This window comes from Chlorocebus sabaeus, chromosome 13 (assembly GCF_047675955.1).
Source record: "Chlorocebus sabaeus isolate Y175 chromosome 13, mChlSab1.0.hap1, whole genome shotgun sequence".
NCBI lineage: Eukaryota > Metazoa > Chordata > Mammalia > Primates > Cercopithecidae > Chlorocebus > Chlorocebus sabaeus.
The window spans coordinates 33293887-33320794 of NC_132916.1; the positions used below are offsets into that span (position 1 = coordinate 33293887).

The 26908-nt window shown below is 37.4% G+C and overlaps 1 protein-coding gene and 1 non-coding gene across 2 annotated transcripts in view; both read right to left on the reverse strand.

Annotated features, from left to right (window-relative positions):
- The window catches only part of SESN1 (sestrin 1), a 109249-nt gene that overhangs the window by 66590 nt on the left and 15751 nt on the right, over nucleotides 1-26908 (reverse strand). The gene's annotated exons all lie outside the window — the stretch shown is intronic.
- LOC119625430 (U6 spliceosomal RNA) lies at nucleotides 5928-6032 on the reverse strand. The gene has a single exon (XR_005241633.1). It is a non-coding gene; the product is annotated as a U6 spliceosomal RNA (small nuclear RNA).

Consider the following 26908-nt stretch of genomic DNA (forward strand, 5'->3'; position numbering starts at 1 on the left):
GAGACTGGGAGATGAGGCTGGGCCAGTGAGAGCTCTCATGGGCCACATGAAGGCATTCCTAAATGCAATGAGAAGGCATTAGATGCTTTCACTGCTTTTATTTGAAATTCAAACACTTAAGGGAAAGAAAATTCATAAAGGGTGGATTTCATGAATCAAGAACTAGAAGGATGAATACTCGCTCAGTTTTGAAAATATTTTCTAGGACCTATCATATCTGTACTAATAAATATGCATACTTCAGGAATTTAAAAAGTAGTAGCTTTTAAATACCCTTTAAAATGAACCAAATGTAGACAAATTTAACAGAGGTTTGGGTTTTCCTTCTGGGTCTGGGCAATTACATTTACTTTGTGCAATTTTAGTAGTTTTCATCTTTATTTTGGAATTACTTCTTGTCCCAGTTTTACCCTAGTCAATTTTTTATATTTTTAATATTATTGGCAAGACATTTCTTTTCCTTTTTTTCTTAATTTTTTTGGGGAGAATCTGGGAAAAATTCCCTGAACACAGATCTAAGTAATTGTCAATTTAATTTTCTGCCGATTATTCATACCAATGATGAACAACAAATTTACTTAAATATAGAAACTAAGACTAACTCTAGAAGTTAGGATGATGGAATAGAACTTAAATGTCATAAATCTTAAGAATATTAAAATAATAACCTAATAAAAATAGGAGGTAAGAGGAAGGAAAAAACAAGTTCATTAATTTTCTCAGTTTAACAGAAGAGAGTGATACCGTCTAAAGATGAAACACACAGTTTCAAAAGATATTTTTATACCTGATTTTTTATAATCCTTAAAAAATACAGTAAAGAATTCCTTTAGAGCTCTATTGTGAATAAGTATTATTTTTGCCCTAAGTGGAATTACTGATAAAAAGATAAAATTATGTTACACCACTTTACGTGTCTATAAGCAGTGTATAAGAAAGCCTGTTTTATAACATCCTGACCTACACGAGGATTATCTCCTGAAAGACAATCTACTAAGATAGTAGGCACAAAAGAAAGAATAGTCCTTCAAAACATTTCTTCTGTCATTGTGAAGCTGAGCTTTTTGGCACACTTGTTCAAAATTTTTATTTATAACATCCATTTTTCTATTTTTGTCTTTTGATTTTTCTTATTGATTTTATAAGCTTCTTTATACATTAAGAATATTAACCTTTTTCATACATGATACAACTCATTTTTCCAACTTATGGTTTATATTTTAAATTTAAGGTACTTTTTGATGTACTTAATTTTTATGCAATCAAAACTATCTTTTCCATTAAAGCTTTCTTCCCTTGTTTTTATGCTTTAAAAGACCTTCCCTAACTGAAGGTCAAATTAAATAGCAGTTCTATTTGTTAGTATGAGGTAGGTGCAAACTTCATACTTTTCTTCAAGAAGGCGAACAGTTGTTCCAGTATATCTATGGAACCAGCCTTTTGTCTGGAACATATGGATACGTTTTTGAGGCATGACATCTGCCCACACAAGGTTCTAATCCTCACCTCTACCTGCTAATAGCCATGTGCTTCTCCTTCCTGAAGAGAGAATCCTCTTTCTACCTGGTCCCTGGGTGAAAAGAGGAAAGGGAGAGTAGGATAATCCTGGTCCTCATCTCCCTTCAATTTATTTTTTGCATCTAACTCTCTTCACTTTCCTCTCCAATCCTTCTTGGGTCCCTAGTTTTTCAGACTCTACTTTCTTGTTTTCAAGTTGTGTGGTATTTTTCAGAAATGTAATTTGGTATTAACTAATGAAAGAATATATAATAAAAAATAATGGTAGCTGGGCGCAGTGGCTCATGTCTGTAATCCAAGCACTTTGGGGGGCTGAGGTGGGTGGATCACGAGGCCAGGAGCTCAAGACCAGCCCGGCCAAGATGGTGAAACCTTGTCTCTACTAAAAATACAATTAGCCGGGTGTGGTGGCAGGCACCTGTAATCCCAGCTACTCGGGAGGCTGAGGCAGAGAACTGCTTGAACCCAGGAGGTGGAGGTTGCAGTGAGCCTAGATCACGCCACTGCACTCCAGCCTGGGGGCAACAGAGCGAGACTCCATCTCAAAAAAAAAAAAAAAAAAAAAAAAAGGAAACCAGAATGGTTATTTCAATCAACAATATGGTTCACAAAAGTCTAGTAACCATTACAAAAAAATTATCACTAAGTAAGATAGTGCCTAACGGAGATTATTTTTAAATTTCCAAAAATTGTGTAAGATCTATACTAATTGTCCATGATATATGGTAGGTACTCAATATGTTTGTGGTTGGGAAGAATTTTTCTTTTTAGATCTGAAAACATAGGCATTGGGTATAGTTTTAGATTTCAGAATTTTTACTGCCAAAATATTTTACGCCAACAAATGTAGAAGAATACAAAGGAGAAAGCAACCTAAAATTTCCTCACAACAAACTACTTATGATTCACAATTTAGTAACCTTTAGTTATTTCTGTTAGCTAGGTGCCAGTGAGAACTTTATTTCTAAAACAACTAGAGAAACCACCACACTTTTAAAAAGGTAATTTTCACTGGGTGCAGTGGTTCATGCCTGTAATCCCAACACTTTGGGAGACCAAGGCAGGAAGACTGCTTGAACTCAGGAGTTTGAGACCAGCCTGAGCAACACAGGGAGACCTCATCTTTACAAGTAATTTAAAAATTAGTGAGGCATGGTAGCCTACACCTTTCCCAGCTACTTGGAAAGGCTGAGACAGGAGGATAACCTACGCCCAGGAGGTTGAGGCTGCTGTGAGCCATGATCATGCCGCTGCACTCCAGCCTGGGTGACAGAGCAAGACCTTGTCTCAGAAAGACAACAACCACAAAAAGCAATTTTCTGGGCTACTTCTAATCTCCTACAAGATGCATCATTAACTCTAAGAACAGGCAATACAGGCAAATTAAAAGTAGTCACTGTCATCAAATGCCCTGGTAGTGGCAGAAAATGGACAGTAGGCTAACCCAAGTTCCATTTCCAGCTTCCTTCTGTCTGTCTCTACTACAGAGGCTATGAAAGTTAAACACCTGACTTCCCAGCCTCCCTTGAGAAGCTATGTTACACAGTTATCACCAATGAGATACAAACAGAAGTCTGCTAGCACTGTCTCCTTTCCTTCTCACTGTGTAGCACGTATTTGTGATGTGTAGGAGGCAGCTTCCAAGATGGCTTCCAATGATGCCTGCCTACTGAAGGGACTACTTCTTTGTATAGTCCCTTCCCATACTGTATCAGGGTTCTGTGAAAAAAGAATATGGCAGGAGTGATAGCTCACTTCCAAGATTAGGTTATAAAAGACATTGCAACTTCCATCTTGTTCTTATCTCCATCTGTCCTCTCCCTCCCCTGACACACACACTCTAGACCCTCCCCACTCTCTCAGATCATTTGCTCTGAGAGAAGCCCACTGCCATGCCTTGAACCCTGTAGAGAGATCCCTATGGTAAGGAACTGAATCCTCCTGCTGACAGTCATGTGAGTTAGTTTAGAAAGCAGATCTCCAGCTCAAACAAGCCTTCAGAGGACTGCAGCCCCAGCTGGTATCTTGAGTGCAACCTCATAAGGGACCCTGAGCCAGAACCTCCCAGCTAAGCCATTCCTGAATTTTCAACCCTCAGAAACTATGTGAGATAATTAATATTTATTGTTTTAATCTGATATGTTTTAGGGAAATTTTGTTACACAACAATAGATGCCAGAAATATAGTGATGCCTGAAGGTACAACAGCCTTTTTACAACCTTGATACAAATCACATTCTAAGGATGGCAGTGGGCTTTTATTAATGTAGTTGAACATCACATCAGCTCTGGACTGCCTAATTAAGACTTCTTGTGGAGGCAGACCCCTATCTGTTTCTACTACATAGTAGGGTTTTTTGTTATTTGCAGCCAAACACATTCCAGACTGACATCAATTCCCAAAACTCAATTACTGTTTCTAAAGAAAGGTTCCTCTTATTGAAGGATCTGCCTCTGCTCAGAAGTTCATACTTCTCTTATCTTCTGGAACCCAGTTGTTCATTTCATGATCCAGAAAAAATATTCAGGCTGTCCTGCAGGAACTCCTAGTATTTAAAGGCAGTCTCAAGGATTATCCCCTTCCCTCAGCAAGCAATTACAACACTTTTAGTAGAATGCCTGCTTCTTAAAACATGTCTCCCTTTGACATACTAAAAACTTCATTCAGCTATACCCCAACACATAAAGAATTCAGAAATGTATTCCAAGCTGCTGGATCATATAATCCATAGGAAAATGAGTTTCTCTTGATGATAATCTGCTATATCACATGAATTCCAGGAACATGTTTCAGCCCAAGAGAAGGAACTGGCTGTCTCTAGATGAGGTTCAATCATGTAACACATGATGTTTCAGTCAATGATGCACTGCATATGCAACAGGGTCTCCTAATATTGTACGGTACCTTTTTTTTTTAACTATACTTTTCCTATGTTTAGATATATTAATTAATTAATTTTTTGAGGCAGGGCCTCGCTCTGTTTCCTAGGCTGGAGTGTAATAGCATGATCACAGCTCACTGCAGCCTTGACCTCCTGAGTTCAAGTGATCCTCCCACCTCAGCCTCCCAAGTAGCTGGAACTACAGGCACACACCACCACACAGGACTAATTTTTGTATTTTTGTAGAGATGGGGTTTCACCATGTTGCCCAGGCTTAGATATATTTAGATATACAAATAATTACCATTGTGTTACAACTGCCAGTGTGTATTCAGTACAGTAACATGCTATACAGGTTTGTAGCCTGGGAACACTAGGTTACACCACATAGCCTAGGCGTGCAGTAGGCTATACCATCTAGGTTTGTGTAAGTACGCTCTGTGATGTTTGCCCAATGACAAAATTGCCTAATGACATTTCTCAGAACGTATGTCCATCATTAGGAGATGTGTGACTGTACAGAAAGAGTGAGAATTCAGCTCAGAAAAATCTCTCTTAAATAATCCCACATTCTCCTCCTAACTGCTTCTCTTTCTAGATGCCGAAAGATGCCAAACATTGTAACACATAACAGAAGAAAAGTTTCATTTGGCACAGAAGTCAAAGTAATTTAGATCTAGTGACCTTGCTTTGTTTTTTCTTTCCAAGTGAACAATTGCTCAGAGATAGAAGCAATGCATTCCCAGAAGAGGAAGAAAAATGACAGGAAATCCCGATCCACACTTGACCAAAATCATCAAACAATCTAGGCAACTGGTGTTCACTTGTATGACAGCTTTTTAAGTTGTCAGCAATTCTTGGCAAATACAAGAATAGAAAATAACTTCAGTAAAACTCTGAGCTAAAAGGCTTAATATTCTCATGGGTGTCTTGCCCTTATAAAGGGTGGGTGGGTGGGTGGGGGTACCTAAAGAAAGGAAATTTAGTCAGAGAATAAACCTGCTGTAAGAGATAACATAATCCAAAATATCATGTATACTATATTTGAGGAAACACCAAATTTAAGATGAAGTTTTTCAAAATTTATGTAACTCCACATATATCACTTCATATATATATACAAACACACACACACACATAATTTACAGATAATAACTTCTTAACATTTAACCAACCTAAGGAAGCTATTTCTTAAAATTTAATTTTAAGATAAATTCATTTTAACTTTGAGATTTAAAAAACAGTCTAAGATCTTTGAAGCTAGCCAGAGTACATTCCTGGATTCTAATAGTACTGCTTAATCATAGCCAAGCAGACACAAAATGGTGTTTCATAAAAGTGTGATAGTTGCTACTGCAATGATCAGTAGGTTTGCTTTTAATGTTTATTCAGTTGCATATTTTCAGAACATGACATGGATTGCTAAAGCCTGGAACAGCTCCTTGATTTCAAAACGTGGTCACTTCCATAATGGCTATATATAAAAAAGCAGAATAAGAGGGCAAAATTTTGTTTGCATTTTTATTTTAAAATATGGAATGCTTACACATTTGCATGTCATTCTTGTGCAGGGGCATGTTAATTTTCTCTGTATCATTCCAACTTTGGCATATGTACTGCTGAAGCAAGCACAAGGCGGGCAAAATTTGAAATGCTAGTTCCCATCCCACAGAGACTCACACAGTACTCCTTACATCATACTTAGAGAAGCTGTCATATTCATGCATATTTTTGCTTTTGATCTATGAAATTAATTTAGGGATAAATTCAGTTCTACTTTTTTATTTTTCCTTTGCTGCCCCTACTGGCTCTTCAAATAACTTACAATAACATATTGTTTTAAAAAGTTACTTATGATAATATTCCCGAGACTTTTCTGCAATTTGACGATTTCTTCCACTCACAGGAAGACAGGCCTAGACTATAACAATGAAAGTGAACTCCACCAGAGGCAAGACAATGTGACTAAACTCAGGGACTTCCCCTTTGCTACACCATGGTACTCTTTGACCTACTTTGGTTTTCTACAAATCATCCCTTTAGTTCTCAGCCTGAAAGCACCAAAGCTAGGCCTCTGTTAATCATAGATTAACAAACAATAACAAACAGCAAAAAAGAGAAACACACATACGTGTACACACACACACACACACTTTAGATGAAGGAGTAAACAATCTAATCTGTGGAAAAAGCCACACCACTAAATAAAACATTAACAAAGGATAATTTTTTTTTCTAGAATAAATTCCAAAAAATTTAAAAGGAGAATTTTTAGAGAAATATTTTAAGAAATGTAATAGCTTTTAAAATTAGTGTCTTGTATATGTATCCTGATCCATAGATCCCATCTTTTGCTTAAAGCACCTGTTTATAAAACTTTACAATTTCTTTTTTTTTTTTTTTTTTTTGAGACAGAGTCTCGCTCTGTCGCCCAGGCTGGGTGCAGTGGCCGGATCTCAGCTCACTGCAAGCTCCATCTCCCAGGTTTACACCATTCTCCTGCCTCAGCCTCCCGAGTAGCCAGGACTACAGGCGCCCGCCACCTCACCTGGCTAGTTTTTTTGTATTTTTTAGTAGAGACGGGGTTTCACCATGTTAGCCAGGATGGTCTCGATCTCCTGACCTCGTGATCCGCCCGTCTCAGCCTCCCAAAGCGCTGGGATTACAGGCTTGAGCCACCGCGCCCGGCCAAACTTTACAATTTCTAATTGGAGTGGGAAGAGAGATCTGACATGCTTGATTTGACCTGCCAAGTCTTTTTTCCTTTGGGAGAATATTCATCTGCCTTTTCTATTGATTAGTTCAGTACTGTGCAGTTTTATGAAGAGTCTAGAAAAGTGTTAGGTGAAAATAAACAGCAATGACAGTGAACTAATCTATTTTAGAAGGAAAATTCCTCAAAGGCAAAGACAATTCCCTCCCTCATTTACCTTTTTAGGTCACAAAAAGTAGGTCATCAATAACTATAATTAGTGCAGCATCTGTAGGATGCTCGATTCTACTTTAACTACATAGAATAATTTAATCTCACTTAAATTATAATTAAATGAGATCAGTACTTAATGTGTCATAGAGCTATTAGTAAGCTTCAGAAAACTTGTTACTGGAATGTAGCAATTGTTCTCCACAAGATGAATGACCAAGGGAATCAGGAATAATGACATAATCTTCCTTCTCTCTGTGTTAAATTTATGCCAGGCAACTTTCAATGTCTCCAGGAAAAGTATCCACTGCTCTTTCTATCCTCCCCTCCCAGTCCTTGCATCAGGACAGACCAATTTCAAATCAAATACATTTAAATGGTTAAATTTAAATGGTTAAATGTATATGAACCCTGATTTAATTTGTGATTAAATTGCTACTCAGAAAGTTAACAATTTCTTTAAAAATGCATTTTACTTTTTGAAATACCTCACACATATTATTCATAACTCAGTTGTATATCTGACTTTAAAATGTACATAATCTGAAATTAAAGCAACAATAAGTTACTCCTAATTTTACATTTCCCTTAGGAAAAAAGAACAATGTACTAATATAGATACCTGTGAAACCACATCTGATTCCATGTATTAAACCTAAATAATAGACAGGCATGCTATCTAAGAAAAAAACAGCCTTGACCAAAAACTTTTTTCAACGAATTTAATATGTAGAAATTTTGTATTTGTGTATAACATGTAAAATAAAAATTTTAAACTTTGAACACTTTGTTATAAATGAAAATTGTACTATGTATTTTAAGCAAAAATTAAAGGGGATGCATCAGAATTAATTCTACCTAAATATTTCAGGATATGCAGCAAACTTGATATTCATCTTCCTCTTTTAAATTAATTAACCTGCTGGGTGAGGTGGCTCACACCTGTAATCCCAGCACTCTGGGAGATGGAAGCAGGTAGATTGCTTGAGGTCAGGAGTTCGTGACCAGCCTGGGCAACATGGTGAAACCTCATCTCTACTAAAAATACAAAAATTAGCCAGGCATAGTGGCATACACCTGTAGTCCTAGCTCTTCGGGAGGCTGAGGTGGAAAGATGGCTTGAGCCCAGGAGGCAGAGGTTGCAGTGAGCTGAGAACGCACCACTGCACGCCAGCCTGGGCAACAGAGTGAGATCCTGTTTCAAAAAAAAAAAAAATTAATCTAACAAATATTTATTTAGTTTTTACTATGTGCCTAATGAGTGATGAAAAAATAAATGATGAGAAGACCCTGATATGGTCTCTACCTACATTAAACCTCACTTTAGTGGAGGACAGAAATTAATCCAAGAATTATGTAAGCATGGTAAAATATTGTGCTCTGAGAAATAATGAGAGAGAACGGATCAAGTTAGGGAAGCTCTAGAAGGCTTTCTTTTTAAGAGACAGGGTCTTACTCTGTCACCCAGACTGGAGTGCAGCGGGGTAGTCACAGCTCACTGCAGCCTTGAACTCCTACTCTCAAGCGATCCTCCCGCCTCAGCCTCCCAGGTAGCTGGGACTACAGCCATGAGCCACCACACCCAGCCTAGAAGGCATTCTTGAGGAAGATAGCATTGAAAGAAATCTGAAAAATGAACAGGGGGAGTTTATTAGATGAATAAGAGAGCAGAGGCGAAGCTCTGTCCAGGTAGAGGAAAAAGCATGTCAAAGGCTTTTGAGCAAATGTAAGCAGCAAGCAAAGAGGGCCTCTAAGTCTGGGGTGCACAGAGCGAGGAAGAGCACATCGCAAGATGAGGCTGCCAAGGTCAGCAGCCAGACCACGGAGGGCCCTGCAGGGAGGCTGACTATTCATCTTGGCTTACCCCTGTTGACTTGGCGTAATCCCTTCTCTCACAGTGTCCCAGTTTGGATGATAAATTATGTGAGGCCATGTAAACACATTTATCTTTAACCAAAACACTATGAGAAGTCATATATAAAAATTTTAAGGTGGTGTGTGCGTGTGAGAGAGAGAGACAGAGAAAAAGGTGTATTACAACATGAATTAATACACAGTAGTCCCCTGCTATCTGTGGGGTACACATTCCAAGACCCCCATAAATGTGTGAAACCACAGGTAGTACTGAACCCCCTATGTACTATGTTTTCTCTTATACATATATGGCTATGATAAAGCTTAATTTAGAAATTAGGCCCAGTAAGAAATTAAAAACATTAAGTAACAATAAAATAGAATAATTATAGGAATATACTGTAATAAAGATTATGTGAATGTGGTCTCTCTCGCTCTCAAAATACCTTATTACACTGTACTGCTGGTAAGCGAAAGCAAGGGAAGTGAAACCATAGATAAGGTAGGACTGCTGTATGAAGGTAAATATACAACTTCATCTGCAAAGTTTGAAACACACTTCATAGTTGGTCTCAGGGAGAACAAGATATCTGACATTATACCAAATGAATGGGTAATAAAGTCTTCCTGCAGAGAGAAACAGCCCTTGGTCACTGCCCTCCCTGTCTGAGTCCTAGAAAATCACCTTGCAGAGGTCGGGCAGGCTTCTGGCCTGAGAGGGGAGCATGAATATGTCTGTCAGCCAGGGTAGAGACACACCTCTATATTAGAGAGAAGAGAAGGAAACTGCCAAGATAGGCTCAGGAATAACTGTTTGAAGAGAAATAAGTAGGAGGGTGGGGTGGTGGGAGGGAGCACATGAGAAAAGAGAGGAAGTCTGCCCTTGGGCAGGGGGTTAGGGGGAAGGCCAGCAGGCTGCAAAGACCAACGACTTGCCCCAAATTTTCCATGAGCCATACCCAATAGGCAACTCAATTACAGTGATGGGACCAGAGGGGATAGAGATGATATGGAAATGTTCATGGAGACACAGCAATCAAAATTTAGGGAACCACAGCTGGGGAACTGTCTGCTCATCCCGACTGAGAACTCACTATCTTGCCAGTGAAGATGAGTTTTGCCTAATCCTTGAATCCTGAGGTCTTCTCTGAGATTAATGCTGTGATTACTACTGTTTCCCCTTTGCATTTTCCTATGTACCCTTGCTGATCCTTTTGCTTTTAAACTTTTGATGATAGTTTGATTCAGATATGTCTTGTGTTACCATCTTTTAATTTGATTGTCTTTCTACTCAATCTATAAATTCCTCACCAGGGGAGTTTTAACCACTTACACACAAAGCTGTTCATTATATATTGTGAAGTTAATGCATTTCAAAAGAAGAAAAATATCTTCTACAAGTTGTCTGGTACCCAAAAATGTCTGAAAATAGTTATCCTTTTAAAAAAGAAGAAAAAAGCCAAAAAAAACTAAAAAAAATTAGATTTTCATTTATTTTACCCCAACTTGTAGCCTTTTACTCTACCCATATCAATGCTGAATTAAATAGAAAAAATAAAATTAAGCCATGTATAGATTTTGGATCTAAAGAACTGAAATTCATGACATGGAAATTAACAATGAATGGTAAAATCATCATGAAATAGTCTTAGAATCTTAGTGAACCAGTATTTAGCCTTGTCACTAAACTGGCTTGATTGATATCTGTCAACTTCTAGAGTTTCCCCCACTGCCCCCTTTTTTTCCTGCAGGCTATGATCATTCAAATCCTCAAACAGCTATACCCTTATGTTCTTGATTATATGCCAAGATGATAAATAAAGGTTTATAGATGACTCCAGAGTTAGCTCAGAGTCAATAAACCGAAAGGTGACCTAGTCCACATATCAGGCTATAATGGAAAATAGTGTATTTAGCCCCAAAGCATCATGGATTCAGCTACCTAGACAATACTCTGCCCAATGATGTACTAATTAACACCAAAATAGAAAATGATTTAGGACAGTATGTACTTTAGAACAAAAGGAAAATCTGAAAGCCACAGTTCATCATCCATCACCAAATCAAAACATGGGACATAAAAAATATCAAATGAAAGAAGAGAAGAGAAGAGAAAAGAGAGAGGTGGGGTGAGGGAGAGGGAGAGACGGAGCGAGGGAGAGAGAGACAGAGAGAGAGGGAAAGAAGAAAGGAAGGAAGGAAGGAAGGAAGGAAGAGCAAGCATAGAGTATATGAAGTATAAACAAGTCTATATGGCTAACAGTATACTTTCATGTTGGCAAAATCTGTGTGGTGATAAACTAGTAACAATTTAGCAATCTCTACATATGTAACAGGCAAAACAGCAACAACAGCAACAATAACCAGTCCTCTGTTTTACTTTCTACACTCTAGTTGCCTGCATGTCTTCATATTACATACTGTGACAATTTAAAAATAGTTATCAAGAATAGTACTGTGTCGGCCGGGCGCGGTGGCTCAAGCCTGTAATCCCAGCACTTTGGGAGGCCGAGACGGGCGGATCACGAGGTCAGGAGATCGAGACCATCCTGGCTAACATGGTGAAACCCCGTCTCTACTAAAAAAATACAAAAAAAAATCTAGCCAGGCGAGGTGGCGGGCGCCTGTAGTCCCAGCTACTCGGGAGGCTGAGGCAGGAGAATGGCGTAAACCCGGGAGGCGGAGCTTGCAGTGAGCCGAGATCGCGCCACTGCACTCCAGCCTGGGGCACAGAGCAAGACTCCGTCTCAAAAAAAAAAAAAAAAAAGAATAGTACTGTGTCCTCTTGTTTTCCTCATCAAGTACGTAACATAGGTTACCTGTCACATAAGAAATTGTGCTATTTGAATTGCAAAATTTTGCACTTATTTTCAATCCCTCTCTAAGTTCCCGAATTGAATAGCCCATTAACTCTTTTTCAGTTCTCTAGTCCTATTATTTCCCAGTTTTACATCTATTTTCACAACCTTTATAAGCATATATTTTCCTTAACTATAGGCATACCTGAGAATCATTATCACTATCAGTGTTCTTACAGGTTTATAAAAAATATTATTTTCCTCTAATACTATTATTTATTATGATGATTCTCAGATTAAGAATAACTATTGTTATTTAGTTTCTTCTTTTCCTGTTTCCATTTACTCATTCAATTTTCAGAGATTTCTTTTTATTTTTCCAATTTTGAAAGAAGTAACAATTCACTGTGATTGAAATAACTAAAATATAAATTCACTTGGTTTTTAAAAATCACCCAATTGTCTCTCTCACACATTCCTTTCTATTTGATCATGAAGACATAGGGAGGAAACTCTGAAGCAGAGTCATTTTTCTTTCTTAAATAGCTTCAAATGTATAACAAGATGACTAGAGGATTAAAAAACAAAGAAAAGATATTGGGCCACTGTAATCAGGACAAGGTTGCAGGCCAAAAAATAAAATAAATGTGTGTTCAGGTGTAGAAAAGACTCTGGATCACACATTTGTCTTTCTGACATATGTGATTGTAATATTCTTGGTGTCTTAAAATATTGACCCCTTATTAAAATACAAAAAAAAAAATTCTTTAAAATATTAATTACTTTGATATTACTTTCAAATATTGAAATTATTACTGTACCTTTTCTCTATTATAATAGAAGATATTATCTATAATTAGAATCTAAAACCAATACACTGAAGGTATTTTACAAGTTAGAACTCCTTTTTGTCTAACGTAAGAGCCTAAACTAAGAGTAAGATCACCCCTTAAATCTTAAAAGAGGCAAATTTAAGAGGAATAAAAGAATCACTACCATCCATACTCAGTGAAAGGTAAAATTATGAAACTAATACAACAGTTCCTGGTTCTACATTCAAATCAATTATTTCCAACTAACACATATATTGACAGGTAATACAAAGCTTTTGTTAGATCCTGTATCTTGATTTCTGGCTTAATAATATGTCCGTAAACTAAAACAAAAATACACACACTTGTGATTTCTACCAAACTCTCTCTCCCTAGAGCCTTTGCTGTAGCTTCCTCACAGGGGAAGAAGCAAAACACAAGCTTGCTTATTTTTAAATCATGAAGGTTTGCTGTTTCGATTTTTTTTTTTTTTTTTTTTTTTAAGTCACTATGATTTGTTGTGATTTTTATTGGAGCAGTAGGGGAAGAGGGCTATTATTTCTCTCTGTCTCCCTGCAGTGAGTTAGGGTAAGGAAGGAATGTGGATCCCTCTGGGATAAAATGAAAAAGAAAGTAGATGGGAATTATATGTGGGTCTACTCTATTTCCCTTAGGAAATATCGACCAATTCAAGTAACGAAGATCCAGACATGTATCATAGCACTGAGATCATGTGATGGCATTTAAATTTTAATAAAAATAAGATGAAACTAAACAAGTCAACTATAGTCTTCTGTTTTCAGGTATGTGTGATATGAAGCAGAAAAAAGAGGCTCATGAAGATACCTCGAACGGAGGACACACCCATACCACTTGAAAAACCAACAGATATAAATGGATATTATTTTTAAAAGAGAAGAAATAATGACCATTCCAAAAAGAAACATGCTGCAATAGTGAAAGTGCTAAGCTTAAAAGTTTCAGAGAGACTATGTAGAGAAAAATGGATTTGCCTGGGTCAAGTGTCAATGAAGACTTACAGTACAGCAAATGTAAGTCACACTTGAAGTAGCAAACAGATGCCAGAATACAAAAGAAACTCTCAGATCTGGGGGAAAAAAGCAAAAAGCCATCATCATCTTATTACCTCCTTGGCCCTGGTTCTTCTGGTGCAATATTTGCAAAACCAATTACATTTCCTCAGACAGGCCTACTTTCAAAATGTATACTATTCACCTTTCATTCTAATATAAGTTTTTGTTTGTTTGTTTGAGACGGAGTCTTGCTGTGTCACCCAGGCTGGAGTGCAGTGGCGCGATGTCGGCTCACTACAAGCTTTGCCCCCTGGGTTCACGCCATTCTCCTGCCTCAGTCTCCCAAGTACCTGGGACTACAGGCGCCCGCCACCACGCTCAGCTAATTTTTTGTATTTTTAGTAGAGACGGGGTTTCGCCGTGTTAGCCAGGATGGCCTCGATCTCCTGACCTTGTGATCCACCTGCCTCGGCCTCCCAAAGTGCTGGGATTACAGTCATGAGCCACCACGCCTGGCCCATTCTAATACAATTTAATCTGGTTGCTTTTCTGAAGAGGGAAAGAGTATATAACTCCAAAGAGCCTGTAGTCTGGATGTCCCACCATCCTCCAGCCCTTGCTGTTCAAAAAAACAGCTTGAATCTCAATGCCCCCTCACTCACCACAACTTCCCCTCCCCATCTGTAGGTCTCCAGTCTATCTGAGCACAAAGGGATTGTATCATTGTCACTGCAGCTGCTCCACACCATGACCAACTTCCCTGAGCTCCCATGGCACCCTCCTGCACAGTGCCCACCCTGCTGTCACTCCACAGAGCATCATTAATGTGCAGTCATCAAGGGTAGACGTCTTTTATGGACATTTTGGAGGTAAAAGATAGTAAAAATAGAAGAGAAAATTCCCCAAAACTGAATGCTAAATATGATGACTGTCCTCCAAATTCAAAGAAAACAAAAAAGGAACGTAAGCTCTTCAAAGGGAGCCATTTCATTGGCAGAGCCTCATTTCTATGGCTATAGCTTTGTGTTATTACCTCTCCCTCTCTCCGGTCTTTCCTCTTCCATCTCTTAGTTTTGAGTACTCAAATCCTATACACACTTCCTCAGGACTCTCAACTGCACTCACCTTGACTATTCACGACAGCAATTTATTTTTGCTGCTGCCTTATCCTACCAGATCAGCCCCAAGTACTATTCTTTTCTCAGTCTCAATCCACTCATCAAGATGTCTTCCTAAACAGCATGAAACAGACACAATACAGGTATGCTGGATATGCTCTATTTGCCCTTGCAAATTATGTATCTGCCCTACTCTACACTGTTTTGTGTTTCAAATGCTCACCATTACGGACTGTATCATTATGGTTCCCTTACTGTTTGGTTTATGATAGAGAGGCACTAACAAATATTCTGAAGGCAGAAGTGGGTATGTTCCTCTAATGAAGACCACAGTTCCTGTTAGGCAGGCAGGCTTCTCTTATAGCTGCAGACTTCATTGAGTTCCAGTAGCTACACTCAACCCTTGCCCCTGAAGTTTGGGGGGGACAGTGACTTCCAGATGTCACTAGTTCAGAATGCTCATCATCCCTTATTGGTTTCTCTTAATCCTGCATACACCTTTGTAGACAGTCCTTTTTGTCTTTAGTCACCCCATCTGAGTGTGCCATCCGTTTTCTGCTAGGATCATGGCTGATTCAGACGGGAGGAAAATAAACTAATTAAAAATTTAATTGACATCCTCAGAGAATAAAATACTCATAATGTAAGAACCAGTTGCTCAGCTAAAGTAACAATCTGAGAATACAAAAGAGTTACTGAAAGTTAAAAACATGGCTGCTAAACAAACATGTCAATAGAAGAACTGAATAACAGAACTGGGCTGAAGGGCAAATTTGCTATTTGGAAGATAAGTTCAGGGAACTCTCCAAGATATAAAGTAAAAAGACCAAAAAAGAAAGGGTATATGAAAAAAGGTTAAGATGAAGGCCTAACACTTAACTACCGGTCAAAAAAAGGACAGACATAAGAGATAATAGAGAAGAAGTAACAAAAGAAATGATAGAAGAGTAATTTGAGATTCAGTCTTTATGTTGAAAAGACCCAAGTATAGGGGAGAGAAACATTCTGACATACACCGTGAAATTTCTTTTTTTCTTTCTTTCTTTCTTTTCTTTTTTTTCTTTTTTTTTTTTTTTTTTTGAGGCAGAGCTTCACTCTTGTTGCCCAGGCTGAAGTGCAGTGGTGCAATCCTGGCTCACTACAACCTTCACCTCCTGGGTTCAAGCAATTCTCCTGCCTCGACCTCCCAAGTAGCTGGGATTACAGGCGCATGCCACCATGCCTAGCTAATTTTTTGTATTTTTAGTAGAGATGGGGTTTCATCATGTTGGCCAGGCTGGTCTGGAACTCCTGACCTCAGGTGATCCACCTGCCTAAGCCTCCCAAAGTGCTAGAATTACAGGTGTGAGCCGCCATGCCCAGCTGAAATTTCAAACTCTAAAGATAAATAAGAGCATCTTAAGTTCCCAGAATGTCCTTCTTCTTAGGAAAAACATGGTAAAGTACTTTGGGGTGAAGTGTTTGTAACTTTCAAGAGGTTGAGCAAAAGGAGAGGAAAAAAACAGAGAAGGTCATTGTGGCAAAAAGTTAATAATACGTGACCCTAGGTAAAGGTTATATGGTATTTTCTGTACTATTTTTTTTAACTATTTGATAGGTTTTAAAAAAAAGCTGGGAAAAAAGAAAAACAAGGCTCCTAGAGAGAGGTAAAATAAAACAAACAAACAAACAAAAAACAAGTTCCATACTAAAAGAATAAGAATGAGGCTGGCATAAGACTTCTCATAATAAACACCAGATAGTAGAAAATAATTGAATCATGCATTCACAGTTATGAGAGAAAATGATTTTAACCTAATATTTGAATCAACTGTAACAAAATCTGAGGTAAAAGTAAAAACATTTTCAAATATTCATGGGCCAGAAAGCTTAATTCCCACAAACTTTAACTTTTTTTTTAAGACAGGGTCTTGCTCTGTCACCCAGACTGGAGTGCAGTGATGCGGTCACAGCTCGCTGTTACCTGGGACTCCTGGGTTCAAGTGATCCTCCCACCTCAGCATCCCAAGTAGCTAGGACCACAGCTGTGCACCACGACACACAGTTAATTTTTACTTTTTATTTTTTTTTGTTGAGATGGGGGTCTCACTATGTTTCCCAGGCTAGTCTCAAACTCCTGGCCTAATGAAATCCTCCTGCTTCAGCCTTCTAAAGTGCTGGCATTATAGGTGTGAGCCACTGCACCCAGCCTCCACAAACTCTTAAGAAAATTAATAATATTGAGCCTATGAAACTTAAACAACATAGCAATGAATTACTTTAAAAATGTGATGAAACCATATCTTCATTATTATCACGCTAGTCCAAGCATTATATCACCTACTGCTGAAACACTGCAACAGCCTTTTAACTGGTCTTCATGCTTCCTTTGTTGTACCTATCCATGCCCCACACAAGAGCCACCATTTTAATGTTCCATTTTATTTTTTTAAATGTAAGTAACAGAGTTACATTGAACAAAATACTTTCACATGATTGAATGCAGGAAGTGCAAAAGAGTGTTAAGTCCCTGAGACCCAGACAGTGGGGACCCTACACTTTAGAGGGCCTGCTGTGGACCTCCTCCAGCTGTACCCCTCTGAGAGATGAAGCCCACAGGACTAGGGCATGTGGCCACCCAGATTATGCTTCAGGTACTTGGAACCCTATGAATCTCTTCTCAAATGGGCTGAGCCTGCTCTCTGGGCCTACACATGGGTTGTCCTCCCTATGGCTGAACACAAGGCCCATGTGTACAACCTTAGGCTCAGAAAGTGGACAGGCAGCAGCTGTATGTGGGGTGTGCAGCAGCTGATGTGAGAGCAGGGTGTCTATCCTTTACAGTGTAGGATGGAGCATGGGATTTGGGTGGGAGAACAGCATAGGCAGGCCACCTGCTGGCCAGGGCCCACCACGTTGAAATGGGCTTATGAAAAGTTATACAGTGAAAAGCCCTGGACCCATTCCTGTCCCCAGCCAATGACTAACTTTACCTTTTCCAAAGACAACTACTGTTTCTAACACAAGTTAATCACTTCAAATCAAAAGCCTGAAAATGTAATCTCCAACCTAAAGTATTTTAGTGGTTCTCTTATTACTGTTAAGATAAAATCCAAAATTCTTAAAGTGGTCAACATACCATTTTTCGAACTATATAACATTCATTAGAATCATTTGAGGATTCAAGTCTGTTCCAGTAGAACTGGGGTGAGGCTTGAGATTCTGCATTTCCAATATCTTTCCTAAGTGATACAGATGCTGCTGACCCACAGGCCACACCTTGAGTAGTAAGAGCATATAAGAAATTAATATTCCTTTTGAAGCTATGACTTCAGCTACCCAGGTAGGGAAGGAGGCTTTCCTCCTGGTTTACCCATCTCATTTAAAGAGGAAAAGCTATAGCCAGTCCAGGCAGATGGGAGGGAGGGTAGGTAGAAATTGCCACGTAATAATAATAGCTAACATTATTCATTCGTTCAACAAACATTTATTGGACAATGTATGTGATAGCATTGGCCTAGAGGATCCAGCAATGAACAAGAAAAAGTCTCAGTCTTCCTGAAGCATGTAACCTACTAGGGCAGACAGAATGAATATATAAATAAATAACAAGTTCAGGTCATGTTTGGGGCAAAGAAGAAAAATAAATCAAGGTAAGGATCTACAGGGTAAGAAGAGGTGCTATTTAAGATAACTAAGGCGTATACAAAGATAGTTTTTGTTTGTTTGTTTGTTTTTTACCATACTAAGTTCTATGACAGGCACAATGTTAAGTATCTTAAAGAGATGAAGGTCCTTTTATCTTCATTTTGCTGAAAACTGAAGCTCAGAGATGTTAAGTAACCTCCTTGAGGTTAGACAGGCAGAAACGGGATACGGACCCTGGCAGTCTAGGGTCCATTTCTGTGTTAATATGTATTTCTTATTCATGTTACATGAGGGCTGCAACTCTGCTGTGCTCAGCCGAGCTCCCTGTGTTTTCATATTCTGGAAGCCAGACTTAAACTTTTAACCTGTAAACTGCCAGGTGTGGGCCTGCCAGTTTAAGACTGGCATCATAAGAAACTCAAGCACAAATATTCACCAGATTCACCAGACACACTGCAAGAGTGTGTCTTGCACTCACTCAGCAGACTCAGAGGGATGAGCTAACATTTAGTCAACAAAATTTTCCCTTTGTTGGTTTAAAACTCCCCAATTTCAGTCACTTCAATTTTTCTCTAAGGAAAACAAGTTTAACATGCAACAGGACACTCCAGTTTTAGCAATGGTTCTTAATCTTTTAAGATTACAATCCCTTTGAAAATCTGATAAAACACGGGCTCTCTCCCAGGAAAAATGCAAGTGAGTACACAGTTCTGCATGCAACTTAAGGGGCTCAGACACCTAAAATAGCAATAATCCTCAATTTGAGAATGCTTACATTGTAGCATCTTACAAAATAAATCTCTGCTCTGAAAACTTTCTTCTCCCTGGTGAAGGGAGTGATCTTCTTTTACTAATTACTTAATTTAATTAAGACACAGTTAACTCTAATTATTAGCATTTCAAAAACACAGCATTGTCCTCTAACACAGTTCAGCAAAAAAGAAAAAGGAGCTAGCTAGCTGTTAAGAATTAGTTATTTCAGCTTCCTGAAAGGCAAGTTTCAGTTATAGGTTATCTATGTGTGAATTAACCATAAATATTTTTATTGTATAGTGGGTGATTTCCCTTCTATAGTCAGTAGTTTACAAGTATGTTGTTGAATGCAACTCCGGTCCTTGAGAAACACAACTATAATTTCCCTAAGTCACATGTTTTTAGAGAAAGGTAAATTTGTTCCTTCTGCCCTCTAAATCATGAAATGCATCTCTAGACTAAGAAGTGATTTAGGCTTCTGTATCATTTTTCAGCTTCATAGTATATTGTTGATTTTAATCTTTTTAATAAACAAAATATAGTACTACTAAAATGTAAAATGACACAATGGAGAGAGCAGGCAAGTAAAACAGTAACTTTTCATACTTGATGCCCCATGTTTAATTATACAATGACTGAATCATAATGTGGTAGAGCTCTTAATACAACATATCCAAATTACTGTATGGCTAATTCAAGGAGTTCAGAGTAAATAGGAATATAAAGATGCTTAAATATATACTTAAGGCCAGCTGTGTTTGTGACTTGAAAGAGAGCTAAGGCAACATGATAGTTGACTACAGAATCACCAAAAAAATACAGACATTTTATCTAGTCAATTTTTAAAAAATAAAATGGCAAGGATATTTGAATTAAGCAGATTTAGAAAAAATTATAAATAGGTAAACTTTTATTATTTGCATTCAATAGAATAAAAAAATAAAGTTTTTTTTTTTTTTTTAAAGTTTCAAGAGGCCATATAGTATTGAAATTAAACAGAATAAACTCTGGAGACCAAATGTCTAAGTTTGAATCCTTTCACTGCCATCTGCACTAGCTAGGTGAACAGGAGCAAATTAGATAACCTCTTTGTGTCTCAGCCTCCTCTTATTAAGTGGGTGAGTTACATGGGTGAATGCATGTACAGAGTTTAAAGTGGCACCTGCAAAAAAAAAAAAAAAATCCAAACATTAGAATGTAAGCTCTATGAGGGTAGTGATTTTTATCTATTTTTCCCATTAGTGCATATGAGTACCTAGAACAGTACTAAAGATAGTAGGTGCTCAGAAAATATTTGTGAAATGAATGACTGATATCATTGTTATTATACGGTTATTTTCTCGATAGATGGAAAAACTAAATCAGTTAAGCTCAGCTATTTAAATTTGGAAACTTTGCTCTCTTTTCTCCAACCCCCTTTAAAAACATAAGTGTTGTGACATTGCAAACTCGTCTTCTAAGACCCACAGCACCAAAACATGGGCAATAAACTAGATTTTAGTTGAGCAAGAGTGCCATCTAGTGCTCATAAAAGCTGCAAACTGAGAATTAGGAGTAAATTTTTATTCAGTGTAAACACAAAGAGGAAAAAACCCACAAATGCAAAACTCATTAGGAAAAAATATTCTTCATTAACAGCCAAGATGTTTGAAAGAATGTTACTTCTAAATAAAAGAATCTCAGCTTTAAAAGTTGGTATATATCATATTAGAAGAGACATTTCAGAGAGTACAGTTTTTGAAGTTCTACTTACCGTAAAAGCCATTCTTCTATGAATAGAAAGTGGTGTTTTGACTTATTTTCTTTTTAATGACATGTGTTTGGTCTCATTATAATAGATTAACCAATTATAGAAATTTTGGAAAAATTAAGAGAAGCATAAACCACTGCCAAGAGAGATAACCGCTATTAGTATTGGGACATACAGTCATGTGTCACATAACATTTGGTCAACAAAGGACCGTATATGCTATGGTCATCCCATAAAATTATCATACCACATTTTTACTGTGCCTTTTCTATGTTTAGATAACACAAATACCATTGTGTTACAATTGCCTATTCAGTACAGTAACATGCTATTGAGGTTTGTAGCCTAAGAGCAATAGCCTCGATGTGTAGTAGGCTATACACTATCTATGTTTGTGTAAGTACATTCTGTGATGTTTGCACAATTACGTAATTGCCTAACAATGCATTTCTCAGAATATATCTGTTAAGCAACACATAACTGTATATATATGTGTGTATATATGTATGTACACACCCCTTCTAGATTTAAAATATACATTAAAAATAGTTTAATTTTAATAAAACATTTGGCCAAGATGCTAAAAATGAAATGAGAAAATTATAAATATTGATAATTCTTTACTAAAATCAAGAGCTTTCTCTGTCATTGAAAAGCTCTCGTCTCAACATTGTATTCAGTGGGTTAAATTTTTTAAATAAATTGCTATAAATTACATAATCATTTGTGGGTAGCTCTACAATAGCCAAAATACATAAGAATTATGGCTTATAAAGTGAAAAAAGATAAAATTATTTCATCTGTTCCTTATAGATAACACAAAATGGATAGTAAAGTACAGCAACTTGAGTTTGGGTGATCTGAATAAAATTTGGGTTGCTTAATATTTAATCTTACTCCTTATTCATTTGAGAATGCTCATTAAAGTTTTGGGATTTGCTTTTAATTCCCTTTACCCCCAAATCATAGACACAGAAGAGATATGACTCACAGCTCTCTAGAGAATTATCAAATGATGAAAAGAAAGCTGACTGCCATTTCCTACCTTTTGGACAAATGCTGTTTTGCTTTTAGTACCAAGAATGGGAAGTAAAACATTTCCTAAGGTTGCATAGGAATAATGGGGGCCAAGAGTCACGAAGGAAAGGAAGAAGAACAAGGAAGATGAAGAAGCTGCTAGAGTCAGGCAGGCCTCTCCCACTGAGGCTCGGTGGGCCCCACCTAGTGAGGGGGCAGACACTGGGGTAGGGCATCTATTGTTCAGGCTGGTGTGAGGCTCCTTTATCTGGAGAATGGCTGCAAAGGTAGGAAGAAGTCGAGACTGGGCTCATACTATCACTACCTGAAGCACACTGTATTCTGACATTAAGCAGGTTCCTAAGCATATACCCTAAATCACAGCTCTCTTCATAGTATGCAGGAAGGACTCTTCCTAACTCCTAGCTTCAGGAGATAGGTTGTTAGGGTAATGGTTCCCAATGGCTTTTAAAATGGTTCCTAATGATCCTCCTGGTATTCACTCTTTTCTGTAATCTGTTCCTCTTGAGTTTGGACTAAACCTAGTTGGCTCGTTTCTAATGAAGTGATTAAGGTAAAAGTGATGGGATGTTTCTTCCAAGATTAGGTTATAAAAGACTGTGATTTCTGTCTTGCTGGCACTCTTTCTCAGGCTAGTACTCTCTCTAGCTCCTCACGTTTCCTTTGAAGAAGCAAATGGAAAGGCCCATGCGGCAAAGAACTGAGGGTGGCCTCCAGCTAACATCACCAAGAACTTGAGGCCCTCAATCCACTAGCCTGCAAGGAACTGAATCTTACATCATCTGAATGAACTTGGATGAAAACCCTTCCCAGTTAGAGCCTTCAAATGAGACCAGGGCCCTGGTAGATACTGTAATTGCAGCTTTATGGGAGACCCTGAAACAGAGATCCCAGATAAGGTGTAAGCAGATTCCTAATTCACAGAAATTGTGAAATAGTACTTCTTTGTTGTTTTAAACCACCACATTTGTAATGAGGCTATAACAAACTAATTCAGTTCTTCAAAAAAGGAAAGCTCCTCAACACCCCCTCCCCGCCCCCAGAGAGAATGACTCTGAGGGTCTTTATCCTTGGCTTGTGGCAGCCTCTGCAGTCACCACCTAAGCCTGGACCCTGCTCCTCCCTTTGGCATGAATGACACTTTTACAGATTAGGTCCTCTCCAGTTCACTGCATAGTCTTCTCTGTCATCCAAGGGCTTCTGCACTTTCCCCAACATCTGAAATAAATAATATGATGTTTGAGCAAACTTCCTAGTTCCATGCTTCAGTGACCAGACCAGCTTGGAATCTAAGTGCATTTGTGGTTTCTAAGAAAAATCATCCATCTCTATTATGTATCATTAATTGTACTGTGGTTTGCAGCTTCTATTTACTATTTACCAACTAGTATGAAAATAGTTCAATATTTTAACAAGTGCTATATTTAACAAGTTCAATATTTTAACTGCTGTGCCAATGCATACTGGCTGAATATCAGTCCTAGTTTATGCTGTAAGTTTAATCTGCTTGACAAGAATCAAGATCTTAGTTCTACTTTCTTTCAATAAGTTTTCAATACAGTATGAGTGCATGAGTTTGAATGTCAAGCATAGTAACATTCTAGGGAAATTTCAATTATTTAATGTAACTTTTACAACTTCTTTTGGCCATCTCAGTCTTTAAATTATGAGGGTATTACTTTATGGAAACTTGTTTTATTGGAATTGTTTTATTTATAATGCCCATCAATGTAGTGAGGAGCTTTGACACAAGTTATAGTTACATGTTCATACAGGCACTGACAGATGGCGCAAGGAAGATAAAAGGGGGCCACAAAAAGGAAACAAAAATGAGGCCAAAACTTAGTCTGCAGGAAACAACAACAGAGCATTAATTACTTTCAGCCAGTCATCCGAGATTTGGTTTAGGCATGTTGGGGATAGAGGCAGTGTATACTTGTATAAACGACAAACTGAGAAAAAAAGTTAATTATTACAGTAAAATTTATTTGCTCTATTAAGCTGTCTTTATTATCCCAACCCATCCTGATATTTCCTTGCTCTGAATTACAGTCATGCTTCACTTAATGACACAAATATATTCTGAGAAATGTGTTGTTATGTGATCTAACCTTTGCGCAAAAATCACAGTGTGTGTTTACACAAACCTAGAGGGTAAACTCAGACTAACACCTAGGCTTTCTGTTAGAGTCTATTGCTCCTACGCTACGAACTTCTACAGCATGTTGCTGGACTGAATACTGTAGGCAGTTCTAACACAACGATAAGTATTGGTGTATCTAAACATATCTAAACATAGAAAAAGTACAGTAAAAACATTATAATCTTATGGGACCACTATTGTATATGCAGTCTGTTGTTGACTGAAATGTCATTATGTGACACATGACTGTACTGTACCACTCTATATTTCACATACTTTTTTCCCATTGCTCTTGCTTTCCAATACAAAAATAATACATGCTCACTGTAAAAAGCAAAAACAAAACAAAAAAACACAAAAAACTATAGGAAAATAGACTAGTGATTAAGAACAGAGACTTAGAAATCAGACATGCCTTCTCTTGACTCCAGTACTCACTGTTTCAGTTCATCTTTTTGAGTCTGTTTCCTCATCTATAAAACCTAAAACTCACCTCCCAGAATTGTTGTAGGTATAAAATTGGAGACTGCAGGGAAATGAGACTTCAGAGAAAGTGCACAGATAGTTGTGTAAACTCATCCAGAATATGAATGTAAACGCCAAATATAAAAAGGCAATAGTATGGCATGAATTGAGTTTTGCAGATCTGGTGTGACCCACATGATCAGACAGTGTCACCAGCAGCTGCATCCCACCTTTGGGAACCCTGGGGTCCAAGGAAAGAGCACTAAGGTAGCTGCAAGTACTTCTCAGTGAGAATGCCTAGAAAGTTCCTGTTTCCTTGACTAAATAAATCAGAAACTTAATCTAATAGTGAGTGGGTTCATGCAAATTTGTGTACTTCTTTTGTTTGGGAAAGATCTCTTCCTCAAAACCTGTAACCCATGGAAACACTGCAAATGTTATATGTAAAATGCTTACCACCATGCCATATAGTAAGCACTCAATAAATTTCAGTGATTTTCATTTTTTTAATTTATTAAATAAGTCATATGAAAAATTAATTACTAATGATTACCATTATTCAAAGAAAAATTTAAATCACCAATAACTATTTCTAAAAGAGAACTATGGTTAATATTTTGGTGCATGAGAGTTTCCTGACTTTTCCCTCTTCTCCATAAAAATATATATTTTACATACTATTTTAAAGCTGTCTTTTCCATTTAAATTTGTATATTTCTTTTCCTATACATGCATTTTAAAACAATTTTCAATAATTATAAGTTTGTGACCAGTCTAGGCAACATAATGAGACCCTGTCTCTACAAAAAACTTAAAAATTGGCTGAGTGCAGTGGTGTGCACCTGTAGTCCAAGCTACTCAAGAGGCTGAGGAGGAATGATTACTTGAACCCAGGAGATTGAAGCTGCGGTGAGCAATAGTCACACCACTGTGCTCCGGCCTGGGTGATGGAGTGAGACATGGTCTCAAAATAAAATATAAATAAAAATAATAATCCTTTATAATACCACTTGTTTGATATTTAATTACCCACTTGTATATAAAAGACATATAGATAATACATTTATATCATAGATATATTAACATGTACACACTTTTAAGGTTTTGACTAATATTCAAACTGCTCTCTAGAAAGTGTGATGCACTGTATGATGCACTCTCCCACCAACAGCTGCACTGTTGTCAACATAGTACCATAAAATTTTACTTTTTTAGCAGTCTTAATTTGTTCTTCAATTTTCACTACAAAATTCTTAAGGGCAGTAGTTGTTTTATTTTGTTTTTATATCCCCCACAATGCCAAAACAGTGTCAGACATAAAGAAATATTTTAAATGAATTCTAACCTTATCTTTGAAAAGCACATTTATTTCAGTCTTAGATGGAGAGGGAGGTCTGCTATAGAGGTGCTGTGGGATTCAGGAAAAAAAATAACAGCCCTGTAATTCCGTATTTTAACAAGAGAAAGGAACTAATCATAATTTAGTCTCATTCTGACCAATTAAAGTGATAATATGAACATGTTGTATGTAATGAGAGAATATTTATCTCAAGGTTTGAATCTTCATATATTACTGTACATCTACTTCCAAATTCAAAGAGGGAGCCATCAAAGACCACCGTAGACTGGAATTGGATACTTCTTTATCTGAATAATTACCACTAAGAGAATAAAAATAAACACACTTCTGATAAATTCTCATTGCCTGGTGGAAAGGCCAAATGCAATTCTAGCCTGGGGTCAAATTTTTGCTTATAAAGTTATTTTTCTGTGTTAAACTGAAAAAAACAAGAAACAAAAGGGATTGTCTGATATTCATACTCTAATATTCTATACAGGCCCAATCATGCAAGATATGTTTAAATCTTTAACACCTAAGGAAGATGAACTAAGCTTTAATGTAGTATTTAAGAAAAAAGCAGTTGTCACTAATGAGGTATATTTAGACTTTACATCTTCCTTGACAAGGTCAGTTGCCAAAATCATTTTGTTTCATCATGTTATAATAGATTTTTAGTGCACATATTGAAATCTGACCTAACAAATGGTATGCAAAAGGATAAAAATGGCATTTACTCTGATAAATTTGCAAATATGTTATGCTTAATGGTACTGTTATAATAGGACTTACAATTAGAAAGTATCAATGAAGTATTTTAAAATCTAATTTAAAACATATAAGCAACAAAGTTA